The sequence below is a fragment of the Triticum dicoccoides genome, chromosome 5A (genome assembly GCF_002162155.2).
Source record: "Triticum dicoccoides isolate Atlit2015 ecotype Zavitan chromosome 5A, WEW_v2.0, whole genome shotgun sequence".
In the NCBI taxonomy this organism is placed as follows: Eukaryota; Viridiplantae; Streptophyta; class Magnoliopsida; order Poales; family Poaceae; genus Triticum; species Triticum dicoccoides.
Window position 1 is genome coordinate 536,368,166 of NC_041388.1, and position 17,198 is coordinate 536,385,363.

A 17,198-nucleotide genomic window follows, 5' to 3' on the forward strand; every position below is an offset into this window, starting at 1 on the left:
CATCGCGACGATCATCATGAAAGAAGTCATCGATGAGAAGGGGATGTTCCACCACGGCCCTATATCGCGAGCTGACGTCCGAACTCGCATAGGCATGCAACGTCTAGACCTTCACGCCGTTCAAGAAGCTAGGGTCCATCCTCGATGATATGGAAGGATGGAACTTCTAGTGATTTATGATGCCTATGATGATGATATGTGTCGGTTGAACTTGTATACTTTTTTTAGCGATGAAACTTTGTGGTGTCCACGGTCCCTACCGAACTTGCATAACGCTACTTTGTTAGTTTGTGTACGATGACCTGCGTACCTCTAGTTAATTAGTTTGCGTATTGTATGTTGCATCTAGTTGCTAATCCTTTCTTTTTCGATGTTGCTCTAGTATATTTTTTTGCATATATATGATTGTACATCCTCTTCATGAACATGCATCTCTAACAGGTACCTAGTTTCTTGATGGCGAGATGGAAGTGCTATGTCGTGTACAAAGGGAAGGTTCCGGGGGTGTACAACGAGTGGCATGAGTGTCAGGTGCAAGTGAATGGGTTCTTGGGCGCCAGCCATAAAGGCTTCAAAAGAAGACAAGAAGGAGAAGCTAGTTACTTGAGGTTCACGCTAGCGCGAGAGAGGACTCGTAACCGCCACCTCATGTACTGCATAGTTCCGCTCTCACTCATAGTGATAGCTCTTCTCGCGTATACCTTTGTTTAGATGGATGACGTTGTAGTTGCAAGTATTCGAGACTTGCATGTATCGCTATTTTCGAGATGATGACAAGATACCACTTTGTGTTGGATGATGATTATGATGAGACTATTTGTATGTATATGCTATGATTACATTTGTGTTCTCGCAGGCATTTGTATGTGTATCATGATGACATTTGTATGTACTAAAGATTCTTCTATAAAGCCTGTTCAAATACAAAACAAATATGCCAAAAAAACAAAAAACTACTAAAATTAACAGTAGCGAGTGGATAAAAGTTAGCAGCAGCGCCAAGATAGCAGTAGCGCGTCCAGGCAAAGCGCGCTAGAGCTACTAGCAGTAGCGAGCTTCCACTAAGCGCGATGCTGCTACACTTGTGTAGCAGTAGCGCTGGTGAGCACGCGCTACTGCTACGTGTTAGCTGTAGCGCCTTATTAGTAGCGCCAGTCCCCGCGCTACTGATACACCTAAAACCCGCGCTGCTGCTAGCCTTTCCACTAGTAGTGTCCATGTATGAGAACGAAGTGTGGACTTTGGTTGACTTGCCCGATGACCGGCAGGCCATCGAGAATAAATGGATCTTCAAAAAGACTGACGCTAACGGTAATGTTACTGTCTACAAAGCTAGACTTGTCGAAAAAGGTTTTGACAAAGTTCAAGGTGTTGACTACGATGAGATTTTTTCACTCGTAACGATGCTTAAGTCTGTCCGAATCATGTTAGCAATTGTCGCATTTTATGAAATCTAGCAAATGGATAAACAAAACTGCATTCCTTAATGGATTTATTAAAGAAGAGTTGTATATGATGCAACCAGAAGGTTTTGTCAATCCTAAAGGTGCTAATAAAATACGAAAGCTCCAGCGATCCATCTATGGGCTGGTGCAAGCATCTCGGAGTTGGAATATAAGCTTTGATGAGTTGATCAAAGCTTATACTTTTATACAGACTTGCGGTGAAGCCTATATTTACAAGAATGTGAGTGGGAGCACTACAACATTTCTGATAAATATATGTGAATGACATATTGTTGATCAAAAATAATGTAGAATTTTCTGGAAAGCATAAAAAAGTATTTGAAAGGAGTTTTTTTCAAAGAAAGACCTCGGTGAAGCTGCTTACATATTGAGCATCAAGATCTATAGAGATAGATCAAGACGCTTGATAAGTTTTTCCAATGAGTACATACCTTGACAAGATTTTGAAGTAGTTCAAAATGGAACAGTCAAAGAAAGAGTTCTTGCCTGTGTTACAAGGTGTGAAATTGAGCAAGACTCAAAGCCTGACCACGGCAGAAAATAGAAAGAGAATGAAAGTCATTCCCTATGCCTCAATCATAGGTTCTATAAAGTATGCCATACTGTGTACCAGATCTATTGTATACCCTACACTGAGTTTGGCAAGGGAGTACAATAGTGATCTAGGAGTAGATCACTGAACAGCGGTCAAAGTTATCCTTAATGGAATAAGAATATGTTTCTCGATTATGGAGGTGACAAAAGGTTCGTCGTAAAGGGTTACATCGATGCAAGTTTTGACACTGATCCAGATGACTCTAAATCTCAATCTGGATACATATTGAAAGTGGGGGCAATTAGCTAAAGTAGCTCCGTCCAGAGCATTGTAGACATAGAAATTTACAAAATACATACGGATCTGAATGTTGCAGACCCATAGACTAAAATTTCTCTCACAGGCAAAACATGATCACATGGCGATGTGAACTATGGGTGTTAATCACATGGTGATGTGGACTATTGGTGTTAAATCACGTGGCAATGTGAACTAGATTATTGACTCTAGTGCAAGTGGGAGACTGAAGGAAATATGCCCTAGAGGCAATAAAAAAGTTATTATTTATTTCCTTATTTCGTGATAAATGTTTATTATTCATGCTAGAATTGTATTAACCAGAAACTTAGTACATGTGTGAATACATAGACAAACAGAGTGTCACTAGTATGTCTCTACTTGACTAGCTCGTTGAATCAAAGATGGTTAAGTTTCCTAGCCATAGACATGAGCTGTCATTTGATTAACGGGATCACATCATTAGAGAATGATGTGATTGACTTGACCCATTCCGTTAGCTTAGCACTTGATCGTTTAGTATGTTGCTATTGCTTTCTTCATGACTTATACATGTTCCTATGACTATGAGATTATGCAACTCCCGTACACCGGAGGAACACCTTGTGTGCTATCAAACGTCACAACGTAACTGGGTGATTATAAAGATGCTCTACAGGTGTCTCCGAAGGTGTTTGTTGGGTTGGCATAGATTGAGATTAGGATTTGTCACTCCGATTGTCGGAGAGGTATCTCTGGGCCCTCTCGGTAATGCACATCACTATAAGCCCTGCACGCAATGTAACTAATGAGTTAGTTGCGGGATGATGCATTACGGGACGAGTAAAGAGACTTCCCAGTAACGAGATTAAACTAGGTATTGAGATACCAACGATCGAATCTCGAGAAAGTAACATACCGATGATAAAGGGAACAACGTATGTTGTTATGCGGTTTGACCGATAAAGATCTTCGTAGAATATGTATGAGCCAATATGAGCATCCATGTTCCGCTATTGGTTATTGACCGGAGACGTGTCTCGGTCATGTCTACATAGTTCTCGAACCCGTAGGGTCCGCACGCTTAACGTTTGGTGACGATCAGTATTATGAGTTTATGTGATTTGATGTACCGAATGTTGTTCAGAGTCCCGGATGAGATCGAGGACATGACGAGGAGTCTCGAAATGGTCGAGACGTAAAGATCGATATATTGAACGACTATATTCAGACATCGGAAAGGTTCCGAGTGATTCAGGTATTTTTCGGAGTACCGGAGAGTTACGGGAATTCGTATTGGGCCTTAATGGGCCATACGGGAAAGGAGAAAAGGCCTCAAGGGTGGCCGCGCCCCTTCCCCATGGACTGGTCCGAATTGGACTAGGGAAAGGGGCGCCCCCTTCCTTCCTTCTTCTTCTCCCTTCCCCTTTTCCAATTCCATGTGGGGGTGGAATCCTACTAGGACTAGGGGGTCCTAGTAGGACCCAACACTTTTGGCGTGCCCTATGAGGGCAGGCCTCCTCCTCCCTCCATCCTTTATATATGTGGCCAGGGGGCACCCCATATACACACAAGTTGATCATTGATCTTTCAGCCATGTGCACTGCCCCCATCCACCATAATCCACCTCGGGCATATCGTAGCGGTGCTTAGGCGAAGCCCTGCGTCGGTAGCATCATCATCACCGTCATCACGCCGTCGTGCTGACAGAACTCCCCCGTGAAGCTCTGCGGGGTCGTGAGTTCGTGGGACGTCACCGAGCTGAGCGTGTGCTGAACTCGGAGGTGCCGTGCGTTTTGTACTTGGATCGATCGGATCGTGAAGACGTACGACTACATCAACCGCGTTCTCATAACACTTCTGCTTACGGTCTACGAGGGTACGTGGACGACACTCTCCCCTCTCGTTGCTATGCATCACCATGATCTTGTGTGTGCGTAGGAATTTTTTTTAAATTACTACGTTCCCCAACAGCCAGATCCATCGTTGTCTGCCCCTGGGAGTTCGAGATCTGTTGGAGGAGGTGCTGGAGACAGATGGGAGGCGGCGGCACGGGCGATGGGAGGAGGATCCAAGGAGTGGGAAACCAAGAAGACGGCGGCGTCCAAGGAAGTGGTGCCGCCTCCTGCTGCTGATCCGATTACGACTCCGGCCACCAAGAGCTCTGAAGATCGGTGCCTCAACTGAAACAATCCAGGTCATTTTGCTCCTCGCTGTCCTACCATTCGTTGCGAGAAATGCAACAAACTTGGTCGTATGGCTCAGTTGTGTCAATCATTGAGGCCATGAGAGTGTGTTCCTTTGCTGTGTGGATTTCAGTCCCCTGGATAGCGTTTCTTTTACATCCCTGATCTATATGTTGCTAAACAAAACTCTGAAAAAACTAACAAGGTGGTAATCACCATCATTGAAGGGGCTACTACTGTGAAAGAGATTGAACATGAATTCAATGTTTTTTTACTCATAAGCCTTGTAAAAAAAGTGGCGATGTACTACTCGCTCCATTAGCCCTACTCAATTTGTTATGAGGTTTCCTAATGCTAGTGAGATAGAAAGAGCCTGCTGTTACAGCAAGCGTCTCCCCCTGAAAGATGGCTCAGTTATTGCTTGCATAACTCCATGGTCTGCTTCTGTGGGGCTAAAGAAAATATGGAAAAAAGCATGGGTTAGAGTTAGAAATGTTCCCTTGGAAAAGAGGTGTACTGAACATGTTACATATGTTGGGGGACTTGTGGGCATAACTTTGGAAGTTGATGAAGCCACTCTACATAAGCCTGTATACCAGAATTTTACTTGGGTGCAGAGAGGTAATATAAATTCCTCCGTCTGCTGAAGGGATGCTGGGTGAACAATTCTATGATTTATTTTATGAGGTTGAGAAATCGTGTCTGTTGGGGGGGATAAAAACCAATCCTCGGTCGTTGTGGGCAGCAGTGCATCCCCCTCGTTCCCTAAGAAATCTAGGGTGGACTCATACCCTTCTTCTTCTACTGAACAAGGGGATACTAATGCATCTATGGTGGGGAATCATTCGTCTCAGAGCTATGATAAAAGCTCGCAACATTTAGCCGCTGTTGTTGAAATTGATGAAGAGGAGGACAGTGATGAGGGGAACCATACTGAGCTACTGATTGAATCCATGGCTAGAGAGCATGATAATGAAAAAATACCCCATTATGATTCTCCTGTGAACAACAACTCCTTTGAACACAATGATGATGAGGTGAAGAGTGATAGTGGGGGTATGTCTCCTATCCCTACTATCAACTATAAAAAAGGTGCTTGGGAAATTATACAGATCCCCATCCCTCTTTCTCCTATATTTCTTCAACACTGCGATAATCCTCATGGAGTTGTATTTCCTCCTTTGTCAGATTATGTGATATGGCCCTCTTTGCCTCATATTGTCCCTCTTGAAGAAGGTTCAGCGGAAGGGGGAGAAATGCAGTACATACATAGTTGAGTCACCTTCTGGATTGCCCATGCACGATTCTGTGGTGCCTGGGGACATGGCGGCACGCAGACAATTCCAGAAGCTGGAGAGGGTGGAAGATAGGGTTGCCAACAGACTGAAAAAATGTGATGCTGAAGGTAAAAAAAATTCCCAACACTAATAATCTGTTTTCGGTCCTATCTAATATTGATATTGTGTTGTGTGCATCCCTTATGGGAGTACAAATACATGATGATAACTTTGCCACTATTGATGTCATTCGTGAACTAGAAACATCTAGAAATTTACTTCGTGACAAGAAAAATGAGAAAGAATCCCACAACATAACTATTAATGATGGTTTGGGTAATAACATTCCATTATCTTTGACCTGGGATGAGGATTATAAAGAAGAAGAGGAACCTTTTACTCTTGTTCAGTCAAGACAAAAAAAAGAGGAAAAAATCAGCTAAGAAGAACAGTGGTCATTTCGTCTCCTAATGACTCTGTTAGGCCTATGACTAGAAGTCAAAGAAAAGGGAGGATGGTAGGGATGCTATGAATCCTGGCAGACCTACCAGGGTGAGAGATAAACTGGAGCGATATAAATGATAGGTATATTTTGGAATTGTAGGGGGGCAGGTAAGAAAGGCATGTCTAGCTGTCTCACTGACATGATTAGTGCCAATGGGGTAGATTTCCTTGGGTTGCAAGAAACTATGAAAAGCAACTACACTCCTTCCTTTTTTAGGAAGCTAGATCCATATCAAAAGTTTCATTGGGAATGGAACCCTTCTAGGGGAAAATCTGGAGGCATCCTTTGTGGTGTGAATAAAAATAAGTTTGATACCCTAGGAGTGAAACATGGGAAATTTATTTTACAAATTGACCTTTTTGACGAAAGCAAAAAGAGTAAGTGGGCCTTGATGGTTGCATATGGTGTTGCTCATGATGAGTAGAAACTTGAGTTTATGGCAAAAATGTCCTCTATGTGCCATAATACTCGCATCCCTTATTTGATGGGAGGGGATTTCAATATTTTGCGTCATAGCGGGGAGAAAAACAAAAAAACATGTCCCATTTTTATGATGTGTTCAATTCTGTCATTCACCTGTTAGGGCTAAGAGAGATCAGTATGTCAGGAGGCTGTTACACTTGGTCTAACAAACAAGAGAATCCTACCCTGCAAAAATTGGATAGGGTGATGATGTCATCTGACTGGGAGGATTTATATCCTCTCGTTTCTGTTCATAAAATGGTCAATGACAATTCTGATCATAACCCACTTCTCTTGGATGGGGGGTGGCACCATCTAGGGCACCAGGGAATAGGTGCTTTAAGTTTGATAATGCCTGGTTGAATAACCCAGACTTTCTCCCTATTGTGGCCGAGATCTGGTCCAGGCCAGTTTATACTAATGATCCTATTGATATTTTAAATATCAAATTGAAGAGGTTTAAGAAATTTTTCAAAGGTTGGGGCTCGAATATTTTTGGGCATAATAAAATCAGGAAGAACCTTATTAAACTCGAGTTGCAAGAATTAGAAACACTTGAGGAGACTGTTGGTCTCTGTGGGGAGGCTTATACCAGAAAGTTGGGCATCCTAGTTGAGCTTAATAATATATATGTAGAAGAACAACTTCATTGGCATCAATTCTCTAACGAGAGGTGGCTCCTAAAAGGGGATAACAATACTGATTTTTTTTCCATAAAGTGGTCAATGGGCGACGTAGAAAAAACTCTATGATCTCGCTCGAGTATGGTTCAGTGATTGTAGAAGGGACCAAAAACTTATTGTCCCATGGTACTGCATATTATAGAGATTTGTTTGCACCAGCCCCTGACAATATTTGTCACATAGATGCTTCCCTCTAGTCCCAGGATGAAAAAATTTCACCTGAGGATAATGAGGACTTGACACGACCTTTTTCCCTTGAAGAAATCAAAAAGGCTTTATTTGAGATGATATCTAATCGAGCCCCTGGTCCGGACAATATCCCTGTTGAATTTTACCAGATATGGTGAGTGGGGACCTTTTCAGCTTGTTTGAGTGGTTCTATGAAGGCAAGATGGATGTACAACGTTTAAACTATGGTATCATCACGTTGCTTCCTAAAAGTACAGATGCCAAAAAGATCCAGCAGTATAGGCCCATATGTCTGTTACATTGCCCCTATAAATTGATCACTAAAGTCATGGATCTTAGGTCCGACAAGGTTGCTAACAAAATGTTTAGCATTCAACAAAATGCATTCATCAAGGGGAGGCATATTGTGGATGGTATCTTATCTTTACATGAAGTGCTACACTATACCCATGTTAAAAAGCAAGTGGGAGAAGTCCTTAAGATCGATTTCGAGAAGGCCTATGACAAAGTGAACTGGGAGTTCCTACTTGATTGTCATGTTAAACGTGGATTTAATGCCAAGTGGTGCAGGTGGGTTTCGCAAATCCTTAAAAATGGGACAGTAAGTGTGAAGATCAATGATGAGGTGGGACCGTATATTCAAAGTGCCAAGGGGGTACTCCAAGGCGACCCACATTCTCCTTTCTTGTTTAACCTTACAGCTGAGTGCTTGACTAAGATGGTATTTGCTGCTCAAAAAAATGATCTCATCAAAGGGTTAGCCTCTGACCTGATTGAGGGAGGGGTGGGTATCCTCCAATACGCTGATGATACAGTCCTATGTTTCGAGCATGACATAGACAAGGCTGTCAATGTCAAATTGTTGTTGTATCTGTTCGAGCTTATGTCAGGGTTAAAAATTAACTTTGAAAAAAGTGAAGTATTCGTTATTGGTGGGGATAATGATACTGACCTGGCGTATGCAGAGATGTTTGGTTGTCGGGTGGGCACTTTACCTATGAGATACCTAGGGGTCCCATTCACCTATTCCACTCTTAAGAACATTGAGTTGGACTTCCTGGATATTAAGATGATCAAAATACTGGATGCGTGGGTGGCCTATGCAGCGTCCTCTGGGGATAGGCTAACACTATTGGACTCTAGTCTTGATGGAATCCCATCATATTTGATGTCCATGTTTCTCTTTAACAAAACCTTTATTGAAAAAATGAATAAACATCATAGGCGTTTCTTTTGGAGGAGGAAGAATAAGAAACGTGCCTATCATATGGTCAAATGGACCAGGATTTGCCGATCTAAAAATATTGGAGGCTTGGGTATAAAGGACCTCCATAAACAAAACATTAGCCTCCTGGTGAAATGGTGGTGGAAGCTTGAAACTAGTGATGAATTGTGGCAACGTATTATCCGTGCTAGATATTTTAGAAACAAAACTGTTGCAAACATCCGCAGCCGTTTCTCCGATTCTCCTTGTTGGAAATCCATCATGAAAGTCAAGGAAACATATATAGCTGGGAGGAAAATCAATATTAATTGTGGGGATCTGGCCAGGGTTTGGCACGACCCATGGCTAGGTGATGGTATTCTTCGAGAGTGCTTCCTTGTTCTATTTGACATTTCTCAGAACCAAGATTGCACTATTGCTTCTTTTGTAGCAAACAACTATGATCTTACCTTTCGGCGTAGGCTCTTTGGTGAGCTGGAGGATCAATGGAAGTGGATGGTAGATGAGGCAAGGAAAAAAAACCTGAATGACGAACCAGACTCAGTTTTCTGGTCTTTGAATAGTAAAGGGAAATTTACCACAAAATCTGTAAATGAATGATTGGAGAGAGATCTATCTGGTCCCAATTACAAATGGGTGTGGAAAGCCACTATCCCCTTAAAAATTAAGATTTTTTTGTGGCAGATACCTTTGAAAAATATGATGCTCGCACTCCTTTGAAGGCTGTTTTCACCGCTTGTTCGTTTATGCTATATTGGGCAGGGCTACTTAAGGAGGAGGACAAGACGAAGTTCCAGGCTGGTGTGAAGAGGCTGGCTCATGCGGCGGCTGCTCTGGCGGACAGATCATACTCGAGAGGCGGGCTTCTTCTGGGAGATGGTGATGGCATCCAGACCGACTAGCTTTTCATCTTATTCTAGCTTAGCCTTCATCCACAGGGGTTTGATGCCCGCTGGATTATTGTTGTTGTCTTTTGGCCCCTCATCTGCGGAGTCTTGTCTCTTAGACGGTCGTTTATCTGGACGCTGGTTTGTTGGTCATCATGCGGTGGGTTTCCTGGCAATGCACCAACTCGCTCCTCCCCTTTCTGTCCCCTTTTGCTGGTAGTGGCTCTATTTGGTTCAATGCCTAGTTAGTGCGTGGTGTTGAACTGATGATATAAATAGACTGATGTATTTCCGTTGATTGCAAAATTAATGAAAATGGGTGTGATCCCGGTTGGGATGTGCAACAACATGGCCACGCCTTGCACATCACAAAATCATTGCGAATAGATCATCCCTTGATAAACGTACTCTGCACCAGAAGCAAGGATGATCTTCATGACAAGATTAGCAGAGAAAGATATTAAGCTGATGGGGCGATAGTATTTTGCTTCTTCCGCATTTGGACTCTTGGAAATAAGTATCATTGTAGCCTCGTTCAGCACTGCCAAATGCCTAGCATCTAGCCCTTCAATAGCCCCTTGATAGCATTCATGACATCAGACTTAATAGTGTCCCAGCAAGATTGAAAAAATAGCCCGGTGTAGTCCTCCGGCCCGGGTGCCTTCCTTGGCTTCATATCCATTAGCATAACCTTAACCTCGCCAACGAGAACTGCGCATCAAGATCAACAAGCTTCCTCTGGACGATGGCAAGCTCCGAGCGAGAAGTTCAGCCTGCAGGTTCTCTACTGCCGCATACCAATACTTACATTGAACTACTACCACAGCGCCTCAATTTTCTCATCTTGCCCTGAAATGTACTGCACATTGTGCTTTAGCGAAAGAACCATTGTATATTCTTCTATGGGCAGTGGTTTTGGAGTGAAAAAAGTTGTATTGGCATCGCCGTCTCTAAGCCAATCAATCCTCGATTGCTGCCTCCAGTGTGATCGTTACAGTGAAGCAACACCTAACAAGTTCATATTTAACATACCCCTCAAGTTGCGCTCCCTTGATTTTTGCCCGGTTATCCGAAATTAACTGGCCAACTCTCTTCTTTTTAATTAATCGATGAGGCAAAACTTTTGCTTTCGTTTTTTTTAAAGTTGTTCTCTCTGGCCGTCAGGTCACGCTCATCCATGGCCGAGGCCAGCCTACCAAATCAGTTCACTCGAAATGGCCGCACGCAACTTCAAGAAATCTGAATTTTGTCTGAATTCAAGAAATCTGAATTTTGTCTCCATCAGCTTGCGGTCCATACACCGAAATCAATCTGAAGCTTAACAAAGTTGGAGTATGCAGCACCGCAACCCTGAGCCACCACTTGAACATCAAGAATTTCCGAACTTTTATTCTTGCAAACATGCATAAAATTGCAGGCCTATGAGATCCAACGACACTTGTGACCACACCAGGTTCCACATCAATCAATACGCAAAAGAATGACTTGCCATGAAAACAAAATCGACAGGCAGGCAGGCATACAAAAACCAACATGCACGATCAGAGTCAGACGCACGCGGCGGCCCTTGCGCCCTCCCATGACACTTGCAGCCTTCGCCAGAGCTTGATTCTGCAGCTCGGTGAGTGGCTTCAGCCCATAGCGCTCCAGAGGCTCATCTCTCCACCCCTGGCTCCGCGATGGAGGAATTTTTGACAAAAAGGACCCCTTGACCAGTGAAAATGTCAAAAAAGACCACCCATGGACAAAAATGTCAAAAAAGACCACCTACACCGTGGCGGCAGGTGCGCCAGCCGACACGTGGCACCTGCCGCCACGGGATCCGGCGGCAGCACCTGCCGCCACCGGCTTAGGCGGCAGCCTCAGCTGCACAGAATTTTGACCGACGACGCATGCGAAAACGGAACGGGCTGGCGACATGGCACCTGCCGCCCCGCTCTCTGGCAGCAGCCTGTGCTGCTTTTCTGTTGGGCCATAGGTGGCAGACGCTTTGCTAGTCGAGATGCACTGGCCAGATGCCTTTTCTGTTGATTGAGTTAGACTAAACACCTCAGTCGGTCAGTCCTGTATTTAGGATTAATCCAGATGACTCCACATAGCACAGGGCAACGAGAGAGAGATGGGTGCACAGAAAACAAAACGGCATAGGCACCACGGCCAGCAATGCGTCTGCCACACTAAGAACCAACGGACGTGCCGTTTGGCGTGAAAAGCAGCACAGGCTGCCGCCAGGGAGCGTGGCGGCAGGTGCCACATCGCCAGCCCGTTCCGTTCTTGTGTGTGCCATCGACCGAAATTCTGTGCAGCTGAGGCTGCCGGTCGAGCCAGTTGCGGCAGGTGCTGCCGCCAGATCCCGTGGCGGCAGGTGCCACGTGTCGGCTGGCGCACCTGCCGCCACGGTGCAGGTGGTCCTTTTTGACATTTTCGCTCGTTGGTGGTCTTTTTTGACAATTTCATTGGGCAGGTGGTTCTTTTTGACGAAAAATCGCGATGGAGAGGCCCGTCTTGCTCATGACGCGAGTCAGCCTTCACAGTGGTGGGTCCTAGGGGTGGCAGCGTCGGGATCCGGTCGGTCCATGGATGGGGTTCACTGTGCAGCATGTGATTGGGCTGCTGTGTTGGCCAGATGATCTCAAAAAGAAAAAGAAAAATAAGCTGTGTTGGTCAGAGCGATGAGATGAGGGCAACTCCAACGCATGACCCGAACGGACATTCGTTTGGTCCCGATTCGGTTCGTTTGGGGCGGCAAAATGGATGCCCATGTTCGATTTGGATCGTGTTCGTGGCTCGGTGCACCCAACGCGCGAACATTGTCCGTGTTAGACTTAAAAAAACACCCAAAAAGGCATTAGAAAATATTTTAAAATATAAATATATAACAAACTTAATTAAACAGTCCACCATAGTCACGTCCCACACACAGTACTTAAGATGAAATTTTAAAAAAACATGAAAAAGGTAGTTCAGCCGCCCCGCGTGCCATTGATGCCGTCGTCGTCTTCACGTGCCACCATCCTCGTGTCGCTGGTCAGGTCAATGTAGGTGGGGGCGTCCAGAGGTGCGGCGGACGAGTGTTGTGCAGGCTGCGATGGTGGTGGTGGTGGTGGTGGTGAAAACGACGTCCATGCACGCTCCTCTGTGGCCTCCTCCTTCACCTCCTGCTTCACGTCCAGCTCTGGCAAGTAGACGTCTCTGGAGGTCAACGGCTCCAACATCTCCTGCAGCCCCTCCCATTCCTCCTCCTGGGGACGCATGTACTCCCGCTCGGAGTCCTCCATGACAGCCTGCACGAGCCGCTCTTCCTCCTCGTCTGTCATGGCGGGATATTGCAGGGGCGGCGGTGACGGGGAGGGAGAGGGTGTCGGCGTTGGGCCACGCACCCGCGTGCGGCCGCACGCTCTAGGCGGGCTTAGTGCGCGCACACGAGGCACACGAGGCGGGCTACGAGCACGACCGGCAAAAAAAGTTTGCCGACGCATGTCGTGCTCGTCCTGGAACCACGTGTCCCAGAGGCGCGAGTCGACGTCGTACCTGCGGTCGGCAAGGTACTAGCGTGGAATCCGGGCGCGACGGCGGGCGATCTCCTGGTGGCGGGCACGGCCCCTCGCCGGGACGGGGAGAATGGGCACCCGATGCAGGCTCAGATGCCACCCATTTGGGGAGGTGGGCATCTGACAACGGCGGCGTGGTGCCGGCCTCCGAGTTCCGGCGGCAGATGGCGATCTTGACGTAGGCCCGGAAGCGTGGAGTGGCCGCCAGAGGGGATATGGAGAAGGATGCCAGCGAGGTGGAGTGCCTGGCCGCGCTTCTAGACGAGGCGTTCGAAGACCCGCCTCGTGGTCGTGCTTGCTCTTCTTGCCGGGATGCCACTTTCAGAACCCCATGGCCGGTGGGGAGCGAGGTGGGCAGCGGCGCTAGGCTAGGGTTTGCTGTCTGGGAGGGAGGGAGCAATGGAGATGGTGGGGAAGTGGAAGTCCACGGCTTCGCCATAAAAAAGGACGCGGCAGGGGGCGCTGGGTGGCTGACCGGCGGGCCCGTCCACCCATATGCATTGACTGGGTAGGTGGGAGGTAGTTGGACAGCAGACACGCGGGCCCGAGGCGGATGACGAGAGGCCGCGTGCCCGTCTGTCGTGTGTCCGTTTGACCGCAAAACCAAATCTAGTTTACGTCCAGGATGGTCAAAACCAAATCTAGTTTACATCCAGGATGGGACAAGCTGGACCAGAAGTGGATGTTTCTTTGTGGATGGGGTCACGCATCCGGCCGGCTCGTCTGTCCATTTGGATGCAAACGGACATTCTGTTAGAGCTAAACATGCCGTGCATGTACTGTGTCCGAGTAGTACTTGTATATGGGTCCGAGTAGTACTCCGATACAACAGTAAATTGAGTAGGAGTAGTAGTACATGTACCGACTAGGTTTGATGGCGCTGGCTAGCTCCTATATATGTTCACGCATACCCCCTGTAACCGATCACCGAGTAAAAGCAATAGAGAGGCATGGCCAATGGGTGGCCTCAACCTGCTGCCCCGCAGGTCCATGTAGGATCGGAGTTAGGTTCGAACTAAAAGGTATAGCCTCGCATTAGCGGATCCGGCTTGCCTGCTCCCTCGTCATGCTCCCATCCGTGCTCCCACTTCATCCTACGGCTGTCCTTTTCTTCTTTTCTTTCTAATCTAATCATCTCCCCCCTGATTTTAAGAGGGTGGGGCCGAGCCTTATTTTGTTTCAATTAAATCATGCCACGTATGCGGGAGCATGGATGAGAGCACGTTGGGGGAGCAGGCAAGTCTCGTCCCGCACTAGTAGGTGTAGCCTGCAGAAGAGCCGGCCTCTTCGGTGTGTAAAGCGAGAGAAAGAAAGAAAAGGGCAGCTCTGCTGATGCATGCAAGGAGAGAGATAGAGAGAGGAAGAACAAATACTACGCATGTGAAGGGCGATGGGTCCCGCTGCAGCAGTGTGGCTACGGTTGGCCAGAATATTTTCAAAACGGTAGCTTCCTTACTTTTTGATTAGTTTAAGAGTTGAGGCAGTACCAGGGTGATGCCCCCATTGTACATGCCCTAAGAGGCTTTGGCTATCAATCCATCGATCAGTTTTTCCGTGTTGCCAAGTTCATGCGAGTTCCGTCGAAACGATCGATTGAATCGATTCAAGTCTAGCTAGCTAGGCTGGACGTGTGTGTGCAGTGGCGGACCCACCATTGGGGCGAGCTGGGGCGGCCGCCCCGGGTCGCCGGCGGCGGAGAATCGTCCCCCACCTACACATCTGCCGATCTGCGGGCTGCGGCAGCGCTATTTTCTGTTTCAGACTTCAGAAAGCAGTGGGGCTCTTCTCTGTTTCTTTTTTAGCGATCGAAGGGGTACGTCCGTAGGTGATGGAGAAAGAGACTTGGGCTGGTCCGGTAGACTGGACTGGGCTACTACAGCCTACAGGCCCAAACAGACGACATCGAGCCCAATCGATCTCTCCTTTCCTTTCCTCGTCAAACAGAAAAAAGATCCCCAATCGACCCACAAACCGCATTGAGAGTTCCCCTCACGATCTATGACCATATATACAACTCTCATCACATTCATAATTTTGTAGGTCTCATTTAAAAATTAGAGTTATGGGATCATATTGTGGCTTAAGGGCATCTTCAAGGGAGACATGCAAAACTCAGGTATATGTCTGATCGGACACTTTTGTTTACTTTTACAATCTAACGCGGTCTTGCATCGGTCCGTGAAGTGATTCGGACGTCCATTTTTTGGTAAAGTGGAGACAAACATGGAGAACTATACCTCTGGACATCTTTTGATCAACCAAAAGCCTTCGCGTGGTCCTACTCTCTTCTTTCTATCCGCACATGCATGGTCACCTCTTCTCTGTCTCCTCTCAACCGGACACACCACAATATCCCACCCGGAATGGCTTCACACATGATGTTTTATGGACGTCACGTGGACGATGCTATGATCTCACGTTCCTTATTTATGGATGGATTTCATCTAACGGTGATTAGTTACTGTCGTGCACACATCGGGCGGAAAAACGTCGGCTGCGTAGCACTGCTCTATCTCACTACATGCATGGTCCCCATCTACTTTTTCTCCTCCCAGCCGGATACTTTGTAATTAGTGTTGGATGGCTCCCTTCCATATCATATCCGCGGACAACGTCCGAACACAAAAACGGACATGTACCCGAGGAATTTGCGGGTTAGTGCTAGAGATGCCCTAAGTGAGCATTTCAAGCGATAATAGTCTATGTTAGCAGTTTACTACTCCCTCCGTCCCATAATATAAGAACGTTTTTGACACTAGTGTCGTGGAATTGTCACGGCAGATGTCCTCTTGCAAGGACTTAGCCATGGAGCCATCGCAACTAGGAAGCTTAAAGGGGTTAATCGGGACAAAGCACACGAGAGGTTTATACTAGTTCTGCCCCTTACGGTGAAGGAAGGCCTACGTCTAGTTGGGTTGGTATTGCTTGAGGTTTCGATGACCAGGGAGCGAGATACGCTATGCCTGGCTCTCGATGAGTTGTTTCTTGCCCTAAGCCGCTGGCGGGTCGTCCCCTTATATACATGGGTTGACGCCCTGCGGCCTACAGAGTCCCGGCCGGCTCATAAACAGTGTCCGGCTCGGCGACTAGTTACTTCTACCTTACAGTACAAGTTATACCATCATGGCGGTTTATCTATACATGCCTCAGAGTATCCTGTGGGCCTTTATGCCTTTAGTGAACCGTCATCTTCATGCCTTGGTCTTGGGCTGCTGATAAGCCTCTCTTTGTGTAACCCGGCCCCTCCTGGACAGCTTACACAAATAGTTATATCCCCAACATTAGGCCCCAGATTGATTTGAACCGGTTCATGTCGATCTCTAAAAACCTTATGAACTGGCCTTCAGTCTTCTGTCTTGTGTGAAAATTGTAACCCGCCGTGATGTCATCATCTGGATCCAGATTAAATCATCATGACGTCATCTTTGATAAAACTTATATTTTAATCCATCATATCTTCAACGGATCTCTGCCTTTACTGACCTTCCCGAAAATCGAGGCGTCGGGGCCGCTGGATAATGATGTCTTGGTCTCCTCGTTCTCGCGCCGTCTCAGTCGGCCCCTCCTTATAAATAAACACGACCTAGGTCTTTTTCATTTCCTCCAGTCGTCTTCTTCCTCGCACTCCCTTCTCTACCGCTCGAGCTCCGCCGCCGCCACCGTCGGAACCCTCGTCTTCATCGACTCAGGCCGCTGCATCACCCTGATTCGGACCAGAAAGCGACAGCGACCCTTCGCAGCTCTTCCGCATCCGTGAGTTCTTCTGTTCCCCTTTCTCAGATCTGCATTGGAGCCATCTTTGAGTTCGTCGGCGTTCATTGCCGCCCGACGCAAGCTTTCATTAGTTCTCACCTCCAATGCCTCGTTTAGATTATGAAAACAACATAGAACTGCTGCGGAACATGTTTCATGCTTATTCTGCACGAAAACAGATCTTATTTCCTTGATTTAGAAGC